General features: G+C 42.7%; 1 long non-coding RNA gene across 1 annotated transcript in view; it reads right to left on the bottom strand.

The window, feature by feature from the left end:
- The window catches only part of LOC130456083 (uncharacterized), a 134,068-nt gene that overhangs the window by 33,397 nt on the left and 80,843 nt on the right, over window positions 1-19,828 (bottom strand). Inside the window, exon 11 of the long non-coding RNA XR_008914385.1 lies at window positions 19,613-19,755. This is a non-coding gene — a long non-coding RNA (uncharacterized LOC130456083). The remainder of the gene's footprint in view (window positions 1-19,612; window positions 19,756-19,828) is intronic.

The raw sequence follows: 19,828 nt of genomic DNA, 5'->3' as shown, positions 1-19,828 counted from the left end.
TCTATCTTCCTATCTATTTATCTCTCTTTCTGTCTGTCTGCCTGCCGGTCTATCTCTCTGTCTGTGTCTGACTATGTGTCTCTCTATGTGCTATCTCTATATCCATCTATCTGCCCTCCTACCTATCTCACTACCCATCTGCCAGTCGGCCTGCCTATCGGTCTTTCTATCTGTCTGTCTCTATCCCTCTGGATTCTCACGGGATCAGGGAACAAGTACAAACTTTGGGGTCTCCAACTTACAAGCTCCTCCGGAAATCCAGGCTACACCAGATACGTCTAGGCCACAAGTTTGGGGTTTCTTGATTTCAGGTTGACAATAGGAACACCGGGAAGGCCATTGACCTTTGACATTCCTTCAGAGAGGGGAATGGCGAAATTGTTGTGAGAGCAAAAGTCTGTTCTAATATTTTAACTTTGTCTTTGCAAGATAGGATTCATAGTGATGTCAATCAAGAGAACATCTTGCTTTCCATTAATTTTTACAGCTGTTTAACAAATAACCATATAAACAACAGACAATGAATCACATGAGATTTTACTAGTCTGTGTTATAATTTTCATCACGTGTCAAACTGTAAGCAATTCTGTTTCCTGTAAAAAACCATTCTGTGCCTGGAGTAACGGCCACCATTGGCAAATACAGCTCCTGCTTTTCCTGATTGAATGAAGTAAATGTATTGACAGCATCAGCAATAAGGTGTGTCAACGTGCAATCTAGAAACCCCAAACTTGGGGCCTAGTGGGATCTGGTGAAGCCTAAGATTCCAGGAGGAACTTGTAGGTTGGAGACCCCAAAGACTGTACTTGTTCCCGGTTCCCATGGGAATCCACCCTGAAGGGAATCCCAGGTGAGCAGTTTCAGACTGAGTGGGCAACCCTTAGGTGAATGACAATCCTAGTTATGTACTCTCCCCTATTGTATGAAGAGACCCTTTCCCAAGAAGATCCATAGCTGGCAGGGACCATTCTTCAGTATCCACTGTAAGCATCCCCCTCTCTTAGACCCTTGCCTTTGGCTAGGATTCCTTTCCTAAGTTTGATTGCATCCTGTCAGGGATTTCCCTTGTAGCTACAGCATTGTCACTCATCTTTCCCTGCTCCTGGATTTCCCCCAAGTAGTAGAGGGGTTCCCCAAATTCTTTTGTTCCTCAGAGTTTTCTTCTAGCCTGGTGGCCCTCCCAGGGATAACATTCCCATAGTCCAGGGTTTATGGCCTGTAAAAGTTTTGGCGCCAGACTCTGAGAAAAGAATAGAATATGTGATTTATCCCTATCCTGATTCAAGACTTGGGTTTTTGGACTATTTGAGAGTTCTGTGTTATTTCCATGTTAAAAAATAGCAAACCAGCCAGGAGACCCAACTTATGGCTGCCTAAACCTGCAGCCAGTTTGACCACCAGATGTGAGGTACACACAAGAACCCATCGAGTACAGTCAGGAATCAGCTGGGAGGGTTCGGTTAGTTAAGTCAAACTCTCGGCAAAGGAACCTCTCTTTAATCAGGAACCAAGTGGACAATCGCATTTCCATGCATACCCCAGCCTATATCCCAGAGGAACTGCTGCCAAGTTCATGTTCGCACCTAGACATAGTTATATATATATATATATATATATATATATATATATGATATATGACGGACCAGGTACCTGGGAATGTTGGAAAGAGAGTGGAACATCAATCAAATCTGGTTCCAAGATAAGTCGGCAAAAATGCAGCCCGGTTCAACCTGACCACACGCTCCCCCATTGACTAACTTTTTTTCTCACAGAGTATTGGTATCTGTGTATGTGAGTGAAGCAGTATTTCTAGTAGAAGGAAGAGCGACAATAGTATAGGTGACAAGCGTGAATGGTTGGCTGAAAGCGTTGAATAGGAAGCTTCAGTTGGAGTGTGAGAGCCAGAGCTTTCTCTAGAGGGTCTGAGTAACTCCTTTAAGGCTATTAAAATAGAGAAATTTTCCTCATGAATTGAAATGTCAGGGCTTAAAGTCTAAAGAGTTATCCAATTTAGTTTATGAAAGAGCTTCCTCTAGAAGCTGAAGAATGTAAGTTCTCGGTATCATCTCAAGGCTCTCAGGGGTTGGGCTATGCTGAAGGTCTAAGGGATGTCCTCTGAATGCAGGTGATAGAAAAGTTAGCAAATAATGCCTTTCAAGTTGGGTTACAACAGTTCATTCCTCTGAAAAGCTAGAGAGGAGGGGAGGAGCTGGCCATCTGCGCAGGGGATTATGGAGCAGAAAGCCAAAGGAGGTCCGGAAATTCTTGACTTTACTGTCCAATCTTTACTTCCCAAGTTTTGCTAGGACTAATGTGTGAAATTGTTTATGTCAAGTGCACTGAATTTTGAGTATTGTCAATAAGATGCATTTTCTTCGAGGTATTAACTTGGTTATTTGAGTGAAGTCATTTCACATTTTTTGTCAAGCTGGTATTTGTTTTCAAAGAGTTAGTGTTGATTTTTTCAGATTACCGTATTTGTGTGTGTGTGTGTGTGATTTCTGGAGTAAAGAAAGTTCATTTGAGGATGGGCAACTATGTACCTGATGGGTCTTTCAATTGTTGTCAAAGGACAGGAAATACGGGGGAAAGGTTTTGCTTTCAATGTTAAGGAAACACTGAACATTTTTTAATTGAGCCACTAAATTCCTCTCTAGGAGCAGCTTCAGCCATAGGCCAAATTGCTTTGAGGCAAGGGGAAAAGAAAGACAAATTGGCAGCCCAAAGGAAATTAGAGTAAAAAATGCAAAGGAGAAGGGAATCTTAGAGGTGTTCCTTGTTAGAGGTAATTTTGAACCTTTTACTTAGTAACCCTACGTTTTGTTTGGAGAGAACGTATTATGGGTTTGAGTTTTTGAAGAAGGAAAAGAATTATCAACTATAACCTGATTTGGGGCATCTTGAAGGTCAATTTTTGAGTGCAACCATTCCAATAGATAAGTTTTTGTTTGAAAAGACCAGAGAATACCGAGAACTAATTTTCCTTTTGAAGTGGAGAGAACTGATGGTTTTGTTCACATAATTTCTGATGATCATTGGCACATGACTGCTAATAGAGAAAGGAATTCCCCACCTGGGAAACTCCTAAGATATTTCTAGGAACGCCCTGGATGTTACTCCCCCCAAATTCCCAGTTCTGGCGAGGGGCTGAAGAGATGAAACCCTATGAAACAGAAGATTCACCTCAAGACGTTTATTAGGAGCCAAAAACATGGACCAGATTTTCCTGCAGCCCAGAATCGGAAGTAATGCTCAAGGAGACATCTTTAGGAGAAATCCAAAGGAGACCCCACGATAAGGAATCCAGAGAAGGATTGTGTCCTGTCATTTTCATTAATTTGAGAAACATTTCTACAGCAGAGGGAAAACTGGCTATTTGATTTCCCCTGAGAATTCTATTTACCTGGAGCCAAGGCTCTTTAACTAGAGAACCTAGAAAGGACAGAGTTAGTCCCAGACTGAGTTGAAGAAGGAAAGTTGAAAACACGAGCACTTTACGTTGTTAAGAGGATGGAAAGGAACATCTGTTCATTGGAGAAGTTGCAGCAAAGATTCCAGAGTGCTGGGTTGTCTCAAAGTCGAATCAGAAGACGTTAGGAAAGAAATCATGAAGCCTAGAAAGAATTGGTAGTAAGAAAGATAAACTTAGCATGGTGAGAGAGAATTGCAATCTATAGGTGAATTCTATGGGACGATCATGGGGAAAAGAAATGCTATGGAGGAAAATGGGTTAGGATACAGTCACAAGGGCCAATGGAAGGACTGAGGATTGGCTCAGATAAGTGTCTATCAAGCTCTACAGCTCACTGCTGATCATTACCAACTTATACCTGACATTCTTTTTCCAAATTAGGGAGCTTTTCTAACACATTTTAAGTTATTTGTCACCTTTATCTTGTTAAAACAAATATTCTGTCATCCTATGATGAAATCCTCAGAGAGGCAAGACTTAGAATATGGGGATTAATTTAGCAATCATTTTGATCTACAGACTTGCATGATTATATTTTTTCAGGAGTTAAAGGGGAATGAAAGCAGTTTTGCAATCCCTTGCTTCCCAACCTCCCCAAAGTTAGGATGATAGGGGGTGTGTGTGTGTGTGTGTGCGTGTGTGTGTGTGTGTGTGTGTGTGTATCTCATTTTTAATCTGGAGACATTTTGAGCTAAGTTCAATTTTGAAACTTTTATATTTGAATTTCAAATTAGATTTGAAGGTGAAATTATGGGTAAAGACTCGGGTTCTTTTGACTATTTGAAATTTCACCATTATTTCCAATTTATTTCTGAAAGAACAACTAAAAAAAAGTCTACCTTTCTGTCTATCTGTCATTATATCTAACTGTATCTCTATATATCTGTCTGTGTCTATCTATTTATGTAGGTATGTATGTGAGTATATATGTATGTATGTATGTATGTATTTCATTCTATCTCTGTGTCTCTCTATATGTCTGCCTGTATATGTCTATCGATCTATGAACTTGTCCATTTATCATTCTGCATATCTGTGACTTTCTCTCTCTCCCTCCCTCTCTTTCTGTCTCTCTAACAAAAAGCTATCTATCTGCATAGAGAAAAAACGGGCAGACACAGACATACATAGAGATGGACCAAAAGACAGAGAATGAGAGAAGCAAATACATACATATATACATAGAGATAACCAGAAGGGACTGGCTGGCAGACAGATGGATAGATGCACATATAGACAGGCAGATAGATACATAGACAGCAGAAAGAGATACACAGAAAATATAGATATATTGATAGACAGACAGCACACAGATAGAAAGATATAAAGAGAGAGAGAGAGAGAGACACTTAGGAAGGAACAGACATAGACGGAAGGACAATCACAAAGAAAAATTACATATATAGACAGACACATAGATATATAGAAAGATAAAGTATCAACATGGAATCTAGAAACCCCAAACTTGTAGCTTAGTAAGATCAAATGTACCCCAAGGTTAGGACTGGCTTCTAAATTGAAGACTCAAAGTTTGTACTTGTTTCTTGTTTCTGTGAGAATCCACCCAGAAGGGAACCTCAGGGTAGCAGGTTCAGACTGAGTAATGGAGTCTCAAGTGAATGCCAATTCAACTTGAATGGGAGTAAGCAGATGCTCAGGACCCTCTTTGTTTTAGATAGTCTCCCCTGTTGGATCAGAGATCTTGTCCCAAATAAATCCCCACCTGATCAGGGACCATCCTTTAGTATCCAGATTCAGACTGAGTGGGGGACCCTAAGGTGAATGACAATCCTAGTTAGGTATTTTCCCCTTCTGTATCAAGAGACCTTTTCCCAAGAAGATCCACACCAGGCAGCTACCATTTCTCAATATTCATAGTAAGCAGCCACCTCTCTTAGACCCTAGCCTTTGGCTAGGATTACTTTCCTAAGCTGCATCCTGTATCCTGTCAGTGATTTCCTTTGTAGCTACAGCATTGTCACTCATCTTACCCTGTTCCTGGATTTCCCCAAAATGGTAGAGAGGCTCCCCAGATTCTTTTGTTCCTTGGAGTTGTCACCTAGCCTGGTGGCCATCCCAGGGATAACATCCCCAAATTCCAGGGTTTTTGCCCTGTAAAATTTGTGGCGCCAGACTCTGAGTAAAGAATACAATATGCAATTTATCCCTATCCTGATTCAAGACTTGGTTTTCAGACTATTTGAGAGTTCTGTGTTATTTCCAAGCTAACAAATGGCGAGCCAGCCTGGATGCCCAAGTTTTGGCTGCCTAATCCTCTAGCCAGTTTGACCATCAGATATGAGGCACACACAAGAATCCATTGAGTTCAGTCAGGAATCAGCTGGGTGGTTTTGGTTATGTAAGCCAAACTCTCGGCAAAGTAACCTCTATTTAATCAGTAACCAACTAGGCAATTACATTTGTGTGCATGCCCCAGCCTATACCCCAGTGGGACTGCTGACAAATTCATGTTCACATCGGGACATAGTTATATATGTGCTATATGATGGAACAGATACCTGAGAATATTAGAAAGAGTGTGGAACATCAATCAAAACTGTTTCCAAAGTGCTTTGGCCAAAATGGAGCTCAGTTCAACCTGACCAGAAGCTCCACCATTGACTAAGTTTTGTGTGTGACTGAGTGTTGGTACCTGTGTAGGTGAGTAAAATAGTATTTCTAGTAGAAGGAAGAGCGAGGAGAGTATAGGTGACATGCATGTATGTTTGGCTGAAAGCTTTGAATGGGAAGCTTGAGTTGGAGTGTGAGAGCCAGAGTGTTCACTACTGCATCTGAGTAACGGCTTTAAGGCTGCTATGATAGAGAAAGTTTCCGCATGAATTTAAACGTCAGGGCTTAGGGTCTAAAGAGTTATCAAATTTGATGTATGAAAGAGCTTCTCAAGGAAGCTGAAGAACTTGAGTTCTCCGTTTCTTCTCAATGTTCCGTGCGGTTTGGGCTATACCGTATGTCTAATGGATTTCTTCTACATGCAGGTGATAGAAACATTAGCAAATAATGTCTATCAAGATGTATTACAACAGTTCATTCCTCTGAAAATCTAGAGACAAGGGCAGGAGCTGGTCATCTGTACTGGGGATTATAGAGCAGAAGACCAAAGGAAGACCAGAAATTCATGAATTTAAAGTCTAATCTTTTCTTCCGAAATATTGGTAGGACTAATGTGTGAAATCGTGTATATCAAGTGCAGTGAATATTGATTATTGCCAATAAGAAGCATTTTCATCGAGGTATTAACATGTTTATTTGTATGCAGTCATTTCACATTTTTATCAAGCTGGTATTTGTTTTCAAAGAGTTAGGGTTAATTTTTTCAGATTACCGTGTATGTGTGTGTGTATGTGTGTGTGTGTGTGTGTGTCTAAAACTTTTAAATTTGAATTTCAATATTGTTTTAAAGGTGAAATTGTGGTTAAAGACTTGGGTTTTTATGACTAATTGATAGCTCGGCATTATTTCCAAGTTAACGGGTTCAAGGATGTTACTTTTGAAAGAACAATTATAGAGAAATTCACAGTTTGAAAGATTCCGGCACTAGGAAGAGGATCCTCCATTTTACCTAGCACATTTGAAAAATTTAATGGCCAAGACCGATACGGTGAATAGAACGTTGCAATTTGCATTCTTGCTATTGGGTTTAGACGAATATCAGTACTGGGAACCCTTTTTGTCATTTGAGTAAGCAGTACCTCTGCCAATCCCGAACAACTAATAGGTGGCTCTGCCTGGTGTTTCAAAGTTTGAATCTATCCAATAATGGTGTCACTCTGATGTAAGATATCAATGAGAATGTGTCTCCTCTTGAAAATGGAGGCTACACAGATTGGCTAACATGACAGCAAGGGAATATAATGAATGCTTGAGGGGATGAGGCAAAGTCCCGATGTGAAGGCATTGTTGCTGGAGTGGTGAATTGATCCAACCATTCTGGAGGGCAATTTGGAACTCTGGCCAGAGGGCGCTACAAGACGGTCTGCCTTTTGATCCAGCCATAGCACTGCAGGGTTTCTACCACATACCCATAATAAGGAAAAAGGCTTGACCAAGAATATTGATAGCTGCTCTGTTTAGAGTGGCCAAAAATTGGAAAAGGAGGGGATGCCCTTCCATTAGGGAATGGCTAAACAAACTGTAGTATCTCTTGGTGCTGAAATAGTATAGACCTCAAAGGAATAATTAACCAGAGGAATTCGACGGGAACTGGAAAGACCTCCAGGAATGGATGCAGTGAGAGGAGCAGAACCAGGAGAACATTGTACATAGAGATGGATGCACTGTGGTACAATGGAATGGAATGGAATGGACTTCTTCATTAGTGTCAATGCAATCATCCTAAACCACCCGGCAGAATCTATGAGAAAGAACACTATCCACATTCACGAGGAAAACTTTGGGAGTAGAAACACCCAAGAAAAACAACTCCTAGATTACAAGGGTCCAGGGGGTTAGGGTTGGTGATATAGACTCTAAATGAACATCCTAGTGCAACCATCAAGAACATGGAAAGAGGTTCTCATCAAGGACACATGTCATACCCAGTGGAATTCCCCTAGAATACAGGAAGGGTGGGAGCAGGGGGAGGATGGAACGAATATGATTCTTGTCACCGAGGAAGAATAAGGTGCTAAATTGACTAAAAAAATGTATGAAAAGCAATAAGATAAGAATTGCTGAATAAAGAAAAAAATAAAGGCTGGATAGAAAAGTTTGAGAATGATCAATTCTCCAGACTTAGTTTCTGGTCTCCAGCTGTTTCAAGATTTTGGATTTCTTCCTTGACCTCAGGCGTCAGTTTTCTTCCTGAGGAGACTACATCACTTCATTGAATGGCACCCAGGATGATTGTTGTGGGGTTCATAGATGCACCCCTGGAGCTCGGAGTTATATCATCGTAAGAATGCAAGACTCTGAAGCATGGCTTCAAAAGAAAAGGGGACATTTTATTGATTTGAAAGTCATGTTGACTGTGGTCAGGAGGCAGCCAAGGTGGGAGAGCTTGCGTGCAAAATCTGCTCCTTGGGAGGACAGCAACACAGCATGCCTCCATGCTGCGGTTTAGCTATCATTTGACAGCAGTGAAGGAAGGACCCAGAAACAAGGGGTTTGGGGAGGAGGTTTGTCCCGGGCCATGGGGCTGGTTCTTGGCATCTGCAGCATTAAAGAAGGGGTGTTTCTCTTTGGCATCTCATTCAAAGGGGCAAGAAGAGTGAGTAGAAGCAGTGAAAGGTGGGGGCTGCAGCTGAGGAACAGCTCAAATGCAACAGCCACTCACCTCACTGGCCAAAGTGGAGGTCTGGAACGCCCCCTCCAATCTTGAACCAAATACATCTTCTGAGCCATCTGAACACCACAGGGGCACCATCACATGCTTTGCTTGCCAGCAACCAAGTATTCCGATTTCCTAGGGTGGACATTTGAGATGGAGAATGGGAAAGATCGATTGACTGATAAATTAGATAGAGGGACAGACCAATGGACAGACAGACTGACAGACACTGGAGATCGGTTGATAAAAAGATACATACATAGATAGGTACATACATACATACCTATATAGAGATAGATACCCAGAGAGGACTGATGGGCAGACAGATAGACAGACTGAAAGGTACATAGACAGGAAGGCAGTAATACAGAATAACAGATAAAGGAAGCTCTCTGTCTGTCTGTCCCCTTGTCCATCTCTCAGTCTACATGGATATAGAGCTAGAGAAAGCTTTGCTCTTCTTAGGTTGTGGCCTGAGGAACTTCATCCCCCAGCATGCTCCAGGGGGCTCTCCCATATCTTTCCTGGTTGGGATTGGTCTTGAATTGCACTAATCCTAGGCTGGGTGAGGAATGATGCTCCCTACTTTACTGTGCTTGATTGCTAATGAGATGGACCAATTCTGGGCTAAGGAGGGACCATGGGCATTGTCCCACCCCCACCACAGGATTGGTCCAATTTTGGACCAATCTCAAGCCAGGACTCAAAAGGGTCGGATTCCTGGGGCACAATGGAGCTTGTAGTTCCCCAGGCTGTCACAACACTTGAAAACCTACAAAAGAAACACAGACAGGCTGACAGATGTATCAACCAGTAGGAGAATAGACAGAATAACAGATCAAATAATCTGTCTGTTGGTCCTTCTGTCTGTCTAGCTGTCCATGTCTCCATCTAAATAGATTCATATAGAGAGATCATATGGGTTTTCAATGGTTATAGCCTACAGGACTACATCTCCCAGCATGCTCCAGTGGTCCCTACCTCTTATTTCCTGTGAAGGATTAGTCTTGAATTTGACCAATCCTCTGTTGGGTAAGAGATGATGCCCATTTTTCTTTCATGGGATTGGTCTTGATATGGACCAATCCCATGCAAAGGAGGGACTATAAACATCATCCATCCCCGAACACAGGATTGGTCCAATGCAAGACCAATCCCAAGCCAGGACTCAAAAGGGAAGGATTCCTGAGGCATAATGGGAGTTGTAGTTCCCCAGGATGTCACACCACTTTAAAACACACCAAGAACATACACAAAGACTGATCCAAGCACAAACAAGCAGGCAGATAGATACATAGACTAAACCCACAGATACACAAAGAGAAAGATAGACAGACAGACAGACAGACAGACAGACAGATAGATAGATAGATAGATAGATAGATAGATAGATAGATAGATAGATAGATAGATTCGAATATACATCCATAAACACATGGACACATAGATACAGCCAGATGGAACTTATAGACAGAAGGACAGGCTGATAGACTCACAGACAGGCAGGCAGATAGACAAAATGTCAGAGAAACTAGCCCATCTCTTAGTCCTTCTGTATGTCTGTCGATCCATGTGTCTATGTCTGTCAGTCTGGATCTAGTGGCATCTATCTATCTGTATTGCTATCTGTCTATCCCTGTCTGTGTATGTATCCATTTGCCAGAATTTCTGTGTCTCTCTCAGTCTGTCTGTCTCTGCAAGCAATTCTGCTTCCTGCAAAAGAACCATACTGTGCCTGCATTAATAGGCCACCATTGGCAAATACAGCTCCTGCTTTTCCTGATTGAATGCAGTGAATGTACTCACAGCATTAGCAATAAAGTGTGTCAACATGGAATCGAGAAACCCCAAACTTGTGACCTAGTGGGATCTGGTGAAGCCCAGGTTTCAGGAGGAGCTTGTAGGTTGGAGACCTCAAAGATTGTACTTGTTCCCTGTTGCCAAGGGACTCCACACTGAAGGGAATCCCAGGCGAACAGTTTCAGACTGAGTGGGGGACTGTCATGTGAATGACAGTCCTAGTTAAGTAGTCTCCCCTATCTCTTCAAGAGTCCCTTTCACAAGAATATCCACACCTGGCAGGGACCATTCTTCAGTATCCACTGTAAGCATCCCCCTCTCTTAGACCCTAGCCTTTGGCTAGGATTCCTTTCCTAAGCTTGATTTTATCCTGTCAGGGATTTCCTTTGTAGCTACAGCATTGTCACTCATCCTACCCTGTTCCTGGATTTCCCCAAAATGGTAGAGAGGGTCCCCAAATTCTTTTGTTCCTTGGAGTTGTCACGTAGCCTAGTGGCCATCCCAGGGATAACATCCCTAGAGTCCAGGGTTTATGGCCTGTAAAAGTTGTGTGGCCACCCTCTGAGTAAAGAATACAATGTGGGATTTAGCCCTATCCTGATTCAAGACATGGTTTTTCAGAGTATTTGAGAGATCTGTGGTATTTCCAAGTTAAGAAATACCGAGCCAGTTAGGATGCCCGAGTTATGGCTGCCTGAACCTCCAGTTACTTTGACCACTAGATGTGAGGTAAATAAAAGAACCCATTGAGTTCAGTCAGGAATCAGTTGGGTGGGTTTGGTAAGGTCAGCCAAACTCTCGGCAAAGGAACCTCTCTTTTTTCAGGAACCAAATGGTCAATTGCATTGAGAGAGAGAGAGAGAGAGAGAGAGAGAGAGAGAGAGAGAGAGAGAGAGAGAGAGAGAGAGAGAGAGAGAGAGAGACACCAAGCAAGGAAAAGACATGGATGGAGGGACAATCACAGAGAAAGAATTACATATATAGAAAGAAAGATAGATAAACAGATAGAGTGTCAACATGGAATATAGAAACCCTAAACATGTAGCATACTAAGATAGGATTAACTCCAAAGTTAGGACTAGCTTCTAAAGTGAAGACTCAAAGTTTGTACTTGCTCCTTGTCCACCCAGAAGGGAACCTCAGGTTAGCAGATACAGACTAAATAATGGAGCCTCAAGTGAATGCCAATTCTACTTGAATGGGACTAAGGAGATGCTCAGGACCCTCTTTGTTTTAGGTGGTCTCCCCTGTGGTATCAGAGATCTTTTCCCAAGTAAATCCCCACATTATCAGGGACCATCATTTAGTCTCCACTGTCAGCAGCCCTTTCCCTTAGACCCTCTCCTCAAGCTGTGATTCTTTTCCCACGCTTCATTGAATACTCTCAGTAGAGTTTGAACACTCCCATTTTCCTTGTAGCTAGAGCAAAGTCATTCATCTTTCCCTGCCCCCAGATTTCCCCCAAATGGTAGAGAAGTTCCCCAAATTCTTTTCTTCTTTGGAACTGTCCAGTCTGGTGCTGTTGCCTTTCCCAGGCGTCAGTGTCCAGAGCAACCAGAGATCAATCCTCAGACTCTGTGTAGCCTTTTGGCACCCAGCTCTGTCTAGAGCTCTACTGTCATACTGTCCCCCTTTTCCTTGACTAAAGAGTCATTTCTCTGACTATTTAATAGTTTTGTGTTTTTACAAGTCAACAGAAGTTCGATAGATATATATATAGAGAAACATAAATACAAGGAGTTTGGTTAGGAGGTTTGCCTCAGGCTATGGGGCTGGTTCTTGGCATTTGCAGCATTAAAGAAGGGGTGTTTCTCTTTGGCCATCTCATTCAAAGGGGCAAGAAGAGTGAGTAGAAGTAGTGAAAGGTGGGGGCTACAGCTGAGGAACAGCTCAACTATCCACAGTTTATGCAGTATCCTCACTAGATTGCATGGGATCTCAATGGCGGCTAACATTCTTTATCCTTTTGCCTCACTTTGTTTCATAGCCTGCCCAAGGAAATGCGATTCTTGTTTAGTAAATGCTCCTTGTTGGGAAACGTCAGGACAACAAGTTAAGATCCCTGTAAGTAAGGTGCAGTGCTTAGCCTCTGAGATCTTGATTCCTTGCTTTCCTATTCAAGACTTTCATCAACTCATGGAAGAGACTGAAAAGAAGGGTTTGGACCCATCATCCCGTCTGCCACAGCCACTCACCTCACTGGGCAAAGTGGAGGTCTGCCACTCCCCCTCCAATCTTGAACCAAATACATCTTCTGAGCCATCTGAACCCAACTGGGGCACCATCACATGCTTTGCTTGCCTGCAAACACTTATCCTGATTTTCTAGAGTGGACACCTGAGAAGTAGAATGGGAAAGGTGGAGTGACTTATAAATTAGATAGAGGGATAGACCAATGGACAGACAGATTGACAGACACTTGAGATCGATTGATAAAAAGATACATACATAGATAGGTACATACTTACATACCTATGTAGAGATAGAGACCCAGAGAGGAGTGATGGGCAGATAGACACATTGACTGACAGATCCATAGATAGGAAGGCACTAAGACAGAAAAGCAGAAAAACGAAAGTCTCTGTCTTTCAGTCCTCCTGTCTTTCTGTTCCCTTGTCCATCACTCAGTCTACATGGATATAGAGCTAGATATAGCTTTGCTCTTCTTAGATTGTGGCCTGAGGAACTGCATTCCCCAGTGTGCTCCAGGGGTCCCTCCCCCATTTTCCTGGTTGGGATTGGTCTTGAATTGGACTAATCCTAGGCTGGGGGACGAATGATGCTCCCTACTTTACTGTGCTGATTGCTAAAGAGATGGACCAATTCTGGGCTAAGGAGGGGCCATGGGTATTGTCCCTCCCCCACAAAGGGATTGGTCAAATTCAGGACCAATTCCAAGCCAGGACTTAAAAGGTACAGATTCCTGGGGCACAATGGGGCTTGTAGTTCCCGAGGCTGTCACTACACTTGAAAACCCACAAAAGAAACACAGACAGGCTGACAGACGTACCAACCACTAGGCGATTAGACAGAATAACATATCAAATAATCTGTGTGTCAGTTCTTCTGTCTGTCTAGCTGTCCATGTCTCTGTCTACATAGAGAGATCCAGTGGGTGTTCAGTGGTTGTGGCCTACAGGACTATATCTCCCAGCATGCTCCAGGGTTCCCTCCTTCTTATTTCCCATGAAGAATTGGTCTTGAATTTGACCAATCCTCTGCTGGGCAGGAGATGATGCCCATTTTCCTTTCATAGGATTGGTCTTGATATGGACCAATCCCATGCTAAGGAGGGACCATAGACATAGTCCATCCCCCAACACAGGATTGGTCCAATACAAGACCAATCAGAAGCCAGGACTCAAAGGGATGTGACCACTAGGTCTCATTGGGAGTTGTAGTTCCCCAGGATGTCACAACACTTTAAAACACACAAATGACATACACACAGTGTGATCCATGCCAAAACAAGCAGGAAGAGAGATACATAAACTACACCAACAGGAATACAAAGACATAGATAGATCGATAGATATATAAGTAGAAAGACAGACAGATCGACAGACATATAGATAGACAGATACATAGAGAGACAGAGAGACAGATAGAGACAGACAGATAGACAGATACAAAAATCAGGATATTTAGACAAACAGATGCACATCCAGTGAGACAGACTTGTAGATACACAGAAAGGAAGGCAGATAGACAGAATGACAGAGAAACTAATCTGTCTGTCAGTCTTTCTGTTCATTTGTGTATCTGTCTGTCGCTCTGTCCTGTCTTTTCGTCCATCAATCTGTCTCTGTCTGGTAGTCTTTTTCTCTTTCCTTCTATTCATATCAACCTAGTGATCTTTTTGTCTATCTCTCTCTTTTTGAATCTGTCCACCCAAGTCTATCTCTCTAGATATTTGACTGTTTATGTCTATGTATCGATCTGCTTGACTCTCTCTGTCTCTCTATGTGTGTCTAACCCTCTGTGTTGCTATCCATCATTCTCTCTGTCTATTAATATATCGATACCTCAGTCTACCTTTCTGTCTAAATGTCATTATATCTAACTCTATCTCTACATCACTGTTTGTGTGTCTGTCTATCTATTTATCTATTCATCTATCAATCAATCAATCAATCTATCTATCTATCTCATTCCATCTGTGTGTCTCTGTATATCTCTATCACTCTATCAACCTGTCCATTTATCATTCTGCATATTTGTTGCTTTTCCTCTCTCTGTCTGTCTCTCTGTTTCTCTCTCTTTCTCTCTCTCTCTCTCTCTATTCCTCTCTCACAAATAGCTATCTATTTCTGTAGAGAAAAAACTGACAGACACACAGAAAAATAGATGCACAGAAGAGAAGAACTAAGAGAAGCAAATAGATACATACATACATAGTAACATACATAGAGATAACCAGAAGGGACTGGCTGGCAGACAGATGGATAGATACACATACAGACAGGCAGATAGATACAGAGACAGCAGAAAGAGATACACAGAAAATATAGATATATTGATAGACAGACAGCACACAGGTAGACATATATAAAGAGAGAGAGACAGAGAGAGAGTGAGAGAGAGAGAGAGACAGAGAGAGAGACAGAGACAGACAGAGAGAGACAGAGAGACAGAGAGAGACCGAACAAGGAACATATATATACAGACACATAGATAGACAGAGTATCAACATGGAATATAGAAACCTCAAACTTGTAGCAGAGTAAGATCAGATGTAGCCTAAATTTAGGACTAGCTTCTAAATTGAAGACTCAAAGTTTGTACTTGCTCCTTGTTTCTGTGAGAATCCACGAAGAAGGAAACCATAGCCTAGCAGTTTCAGATTAAATAATGGAGCCACAAGTGAATGCCAATTCTACTTGATTGGGACAAAGCAGATGCTTAGGACCCTCTTTGTTTTAGGTGGTCTCCCCTGTGGGACCAGAGAGATCTTTTCCAAAGTAAATCCCCACCTGATCAGGAATCATCTTTAGTCTCCACTGTCAGCAGCCCTTTCCCTTAGATCCTCTCCTCAAGCTGTGATTCTTTCCCCAAGCTTCAGAGGATGTTGTCAGTGGAGTTTGAACACTCCCATTTTCTTTGTAGCTAGAGCAAAGTCAATCATCTTTCCCTGCCCTTGGGTTTCCCCAAAATGGTGGAGAGGTTCCCCAAATTCTTTTCTTCTTTAAACTGTCCAATCTGGTGCTATTGCCTTTCGCAGGGGTCAGTGTCCAGAGCCACCAGAGTTCAATCCTGGGACTCTGTGGAGCCTTGCGGCTCCTACCTCTGTCTAGCACTCTACAGTAACATTGACCCCCATTTCCTTGACTAAAGAGTGAGTTCTCTGACTATTTAGTAGTTTTGTGTTTGTACAAGTCAGCAGTAGTTAGATACATAGAGAGATACACAGATGCATAGATACATAAATAGACACATAAGAGCACACAAAGACACCCTTGTCCATCTCTCAGTCTACATGGATATAGAGTTAGAGATAGTTTTGCTCTTCTTAGGTTGTGGCCTGAGGGACTGCATCCCCCACTGTGCTCCACTGGTTCCTCCCCCATGTTTCCTGATTTGGATTGGTCTTGAATTGGACCAATCCTAGGCTGGGTGAGGAATGATGCTCCCTACCTTACTGTGCTTGATTGCAAATAAGATGGACCAATTCTGGGCTAAGGAGGGACCATTGGCATTTCCCGCCCCCACCATGGGATTGGTCCAATTTTGGACCAATCTCAAGACAGGACTCAAAAGGTCGGATTCCTGGGGCACAATGGGGCTTGTAGTTCCCCAGCCTTTCAGAATACTTGAAAACCCACAAAAGAAACCCAGACAGGCTGACAGATGTACCAACCAGTAGGCGAATAGACAGAATGACAGATCCAATAATCTGTCTGTCTGTCCTTCTGTCTGTCTAGCTGTCCATCTCTCCATCTAAATAGATTCATAGAGAGAGATCAGGTGGGTTTTCAATGGTTGTGGCCTACGGGACTACACCTCCCAGTGTGCTAGAGTGGTCCCTTGGTCTTGAATTTGACCAATCCTCTGCTGGACAAGAGATGATGCCCATTTTTCTTTCATGGGATTGTTCTTGATATGGACCAATCCCATGCAAAGGAGGGACCATAGACATAGTCTATCCCCCAACACAGGATTAGTCCAATGCAAGACCAATCCCAAGCCAGGACTCAAAAGGGACAGATTCCTGGGGTACAAAAAGAGTTGTAGTTCCCCAGGATGTCACACCACTAGAAAACACACCAAGAACATGCACAGAGACTGATCCATGCACAAACCAGCAGGCAGATAGATACATAGACTACATCCACAGATACACATAGACAAAGATAGACAGATAGACAGATAGACAGACAGGCAGATAGACAGATAGGTAGATAGATAGATAGATAGATAGATAGATAGATAGATAGATAGATAGATAGATTCGAATATACATCCATAAACACATGGACACATAGATATAGCCAGGTGGGATTTGTAGACAGAAGGACAAGCTGATAGACACACAGACAGGCAGGCAGATAGACAAAATGACAGAGAAACTATTTCATCTGTCAGTCTTTCTGTATGTCTGTAGATCCATCTGTCTGTGTCTGTCAGTCTGTTTTTCCCTAATTCTGTCTATACATCAATGTATTGATCTAGCTGCATCTATCTATCTGTATTGCTATCTGTCTATCCCTTGTCTCCATCTGCATGACTTTACGGGTCTCTCTCAGTCTGTCTGTCTCTGAAAGCAATTCTGTTTCCTTCAAAAAGAAACTATACTTTGCCTGCATTAATAGGCCACTATTGGCAAATACAGCTCCTGCTTTTCCTCATTGAATGCAGTGAATGTATTCACAGCATCAGCAATAAAGTGTGTCAACATGGAATCGAGAAACCCCAAACTTGTGACCTAGTGGGATCTGGTGAAGCCCAGGTTTCAGGAGGAGCTTGTAGGTTGGAGACCTCAAAGATTGTACTTGTTCCCTGTTGCCATGGGAATCCATCCTGAAGGGAATCCCAGGTGTGTAGTTTCAGACTGAGGGGGGACTGTCATGTGAATGACAATCCTAGTTAAGTAGTCTCCCCTATCTCTTCAAGAGTCCCTTTCACAAGAATATCCACACCTGGCAAGGACCATTGTTCAGTATCCACTGTAAGCATCCCCCTCTCTTAGACCCTAGCCTTTGGCTAGGATTCCTTTCCTAAGCTTGATTTTATCCTGTCAGGGATTTCCTTTGTAGCTACAGCATTGTCATTCATCTTACCCTGTTCCTGGATTTCCCCAAAATGGTAGAGAGGGTCCCCAAATTCTTTTGTTCCTTGGAGTTGTCACGTAGCCTAGTGGCCCACCCAGGGATAACATCCCCAGAGTCCAGGGTTTATGGCCTGTAAAAGTTGTGTTGCCACCCTCTGAGTAAAGAATACAATGTGGGATTTAGCCCTATCCTGATTCAAGACATGGTTTTTCAGAGTATTTGAGAGATCTGTGGTATTTCCAAGTTAAGAAATACCGAGCCAGTTAGGATGCCCGAGTTACGGCTGCCTGAACCTCCAGTTACTTTGACCACTAGATGTGAGGTAAATAAAAGAACCCATTGAGTTCAGTCAGGAATCAGTTGGGTGGGTTTGGTAAGGTCAGCCAAACTCTCGGCAAAGGAACCTCTCTTTTTTCAGGAACCAAATGGTCAATTGCATTGAGAGAGAGAGAGAGAGAGAGAGAGAGAGAGAGAGAGAGAGAGAGAGAGAGAGAGAGAGAGAGAGAGAGAGAGACACCAAGCAAGGAAAAGACATGGACGGAGGGACAATCACAGAGAAAGAATTACATATATAGAAAGAAAGATAGATAAACAGATAGAGTGTCAACATGGAATATAGAAACCCTAAACATGTAGCATACTAAGATAGGATTAACTCCAAAGGTAGGACTAGCTTCTAAAGTGAAGACTCAAAGTTTGTACTTGCTCCTTGTCCACCCAGAAGGGAACCTCAGGTTAGCAGATACAGACTAAATAATGGAGCCTCAAGTGAATGCCAATTCTACTTGAATGGGACTAAGGAGATGCTCAGGACCCTCTTTGTTTTAGGTGGTCTCCCCTGGGGTATCAGAGATCTTTTCCCAAGTAAATCCCCACATTATCAGGGACCATCATTTAGTCTCCACTGTCAGCAGCCCTTTCCCTTAGACCCTCTCCTCAAGCTGTAATTCTTTTCCCACGCTTCATTGAATACTCTCAGTAGAGTTTGAACACTCCCATTTTCCTTGTAGCTAGAGCAAAGTCATTCATCTTTCCCTGCCCCCAGATTTCCCCCAAATGGTAGAGAAGTTCCCCAAATTCTTTTCTTCTTTGGAACTGTCCAGTCTGGTGCTGTTGCCTTTCCCAGGCGTCAGTGTCCAGAGCAACCAGAGATCAATCCTCAGACTCTGTGTAGCCTTTTGGCACCCAGTTCTGTCTAGAGCTCTACTGTCATACTGTCCCCCTTTTCCTTGACTAAAGAGTCATTTCTCTGACTATTTAATAGTTTTGTGTTTTTACAAGTCAACAGAAGTTCGATAGATATATATATAGAGAAACATAAATACAAGGAGTTTGGTTAGGAGGTTTGCCTCAGGCTATGGGGCTGGTTCTTGGCATTTGCAGCATTAAAGAAGGGGTGTTTCTCTTTGGCCATCTCATTCAAAGGGGCAAGAAGAGTGAGTAGAAGTAGTGAAAGGTGGGGGCTACAGCTGAGGAACAGCTCAACTATCCACAGTTTATGCAGTATCCTCACTAGATTGCATGGGATCTCAATGGCGGCTAACATTCTTTATCCTTTTGCCTCACTTTGTTTCATAGCCTGCCCAAGGAAATGCCATTCTTGTTTAGTAAATGCTCCTTGTTGGGAAAAGTCAGGACAACAGGTTAAGATTCCTGTAAGTAATGCGCAGAGCATAGCCTCTGAGCTATTGATTCCTTGCTTTCATATTCAAGACTTACATCACCTCATGGAAGAGTCTGAGAAAAAGGTTTGGACCCATCATCCAGTCTGCCACAGACACTCACCTCACTGGCCAAAGTAGAGGTCTGCCACTCCCCCTCCAATCTTGAACCAAATACATCTTCTGATCAATCCTGAACACCACAGGGGTACCATCATATGCTTTGCTTGCCTACAACCAGGTATTCCTATTTTCTAGGTTGGACACCTGAGAAGGAGAATGGGAAAGATTGACTGATTGATGAGATAAATAGATGGATACACCAATGGACAGACAGATT

This window comes from Monodelphis domestica, chromosome X (assembly GCF_027887165.1).
Source record: "Monodelphis domestica isolate mMonDom1 chromosome X, mMonDom1.pri, whole genome shotgun sequence".
Lineage (NCBI taxonomy): Eukaryota > Metazoa > Chordata > Mammalia > Didelphimorphia > Didelphidae > Monodelphis > Monodelphis domestica.
The sequence above is the reverse complement of the archived record's forward strand: the minus strand, read 5'-3'. Positions and strand labels throughout refer to the sequence as shown.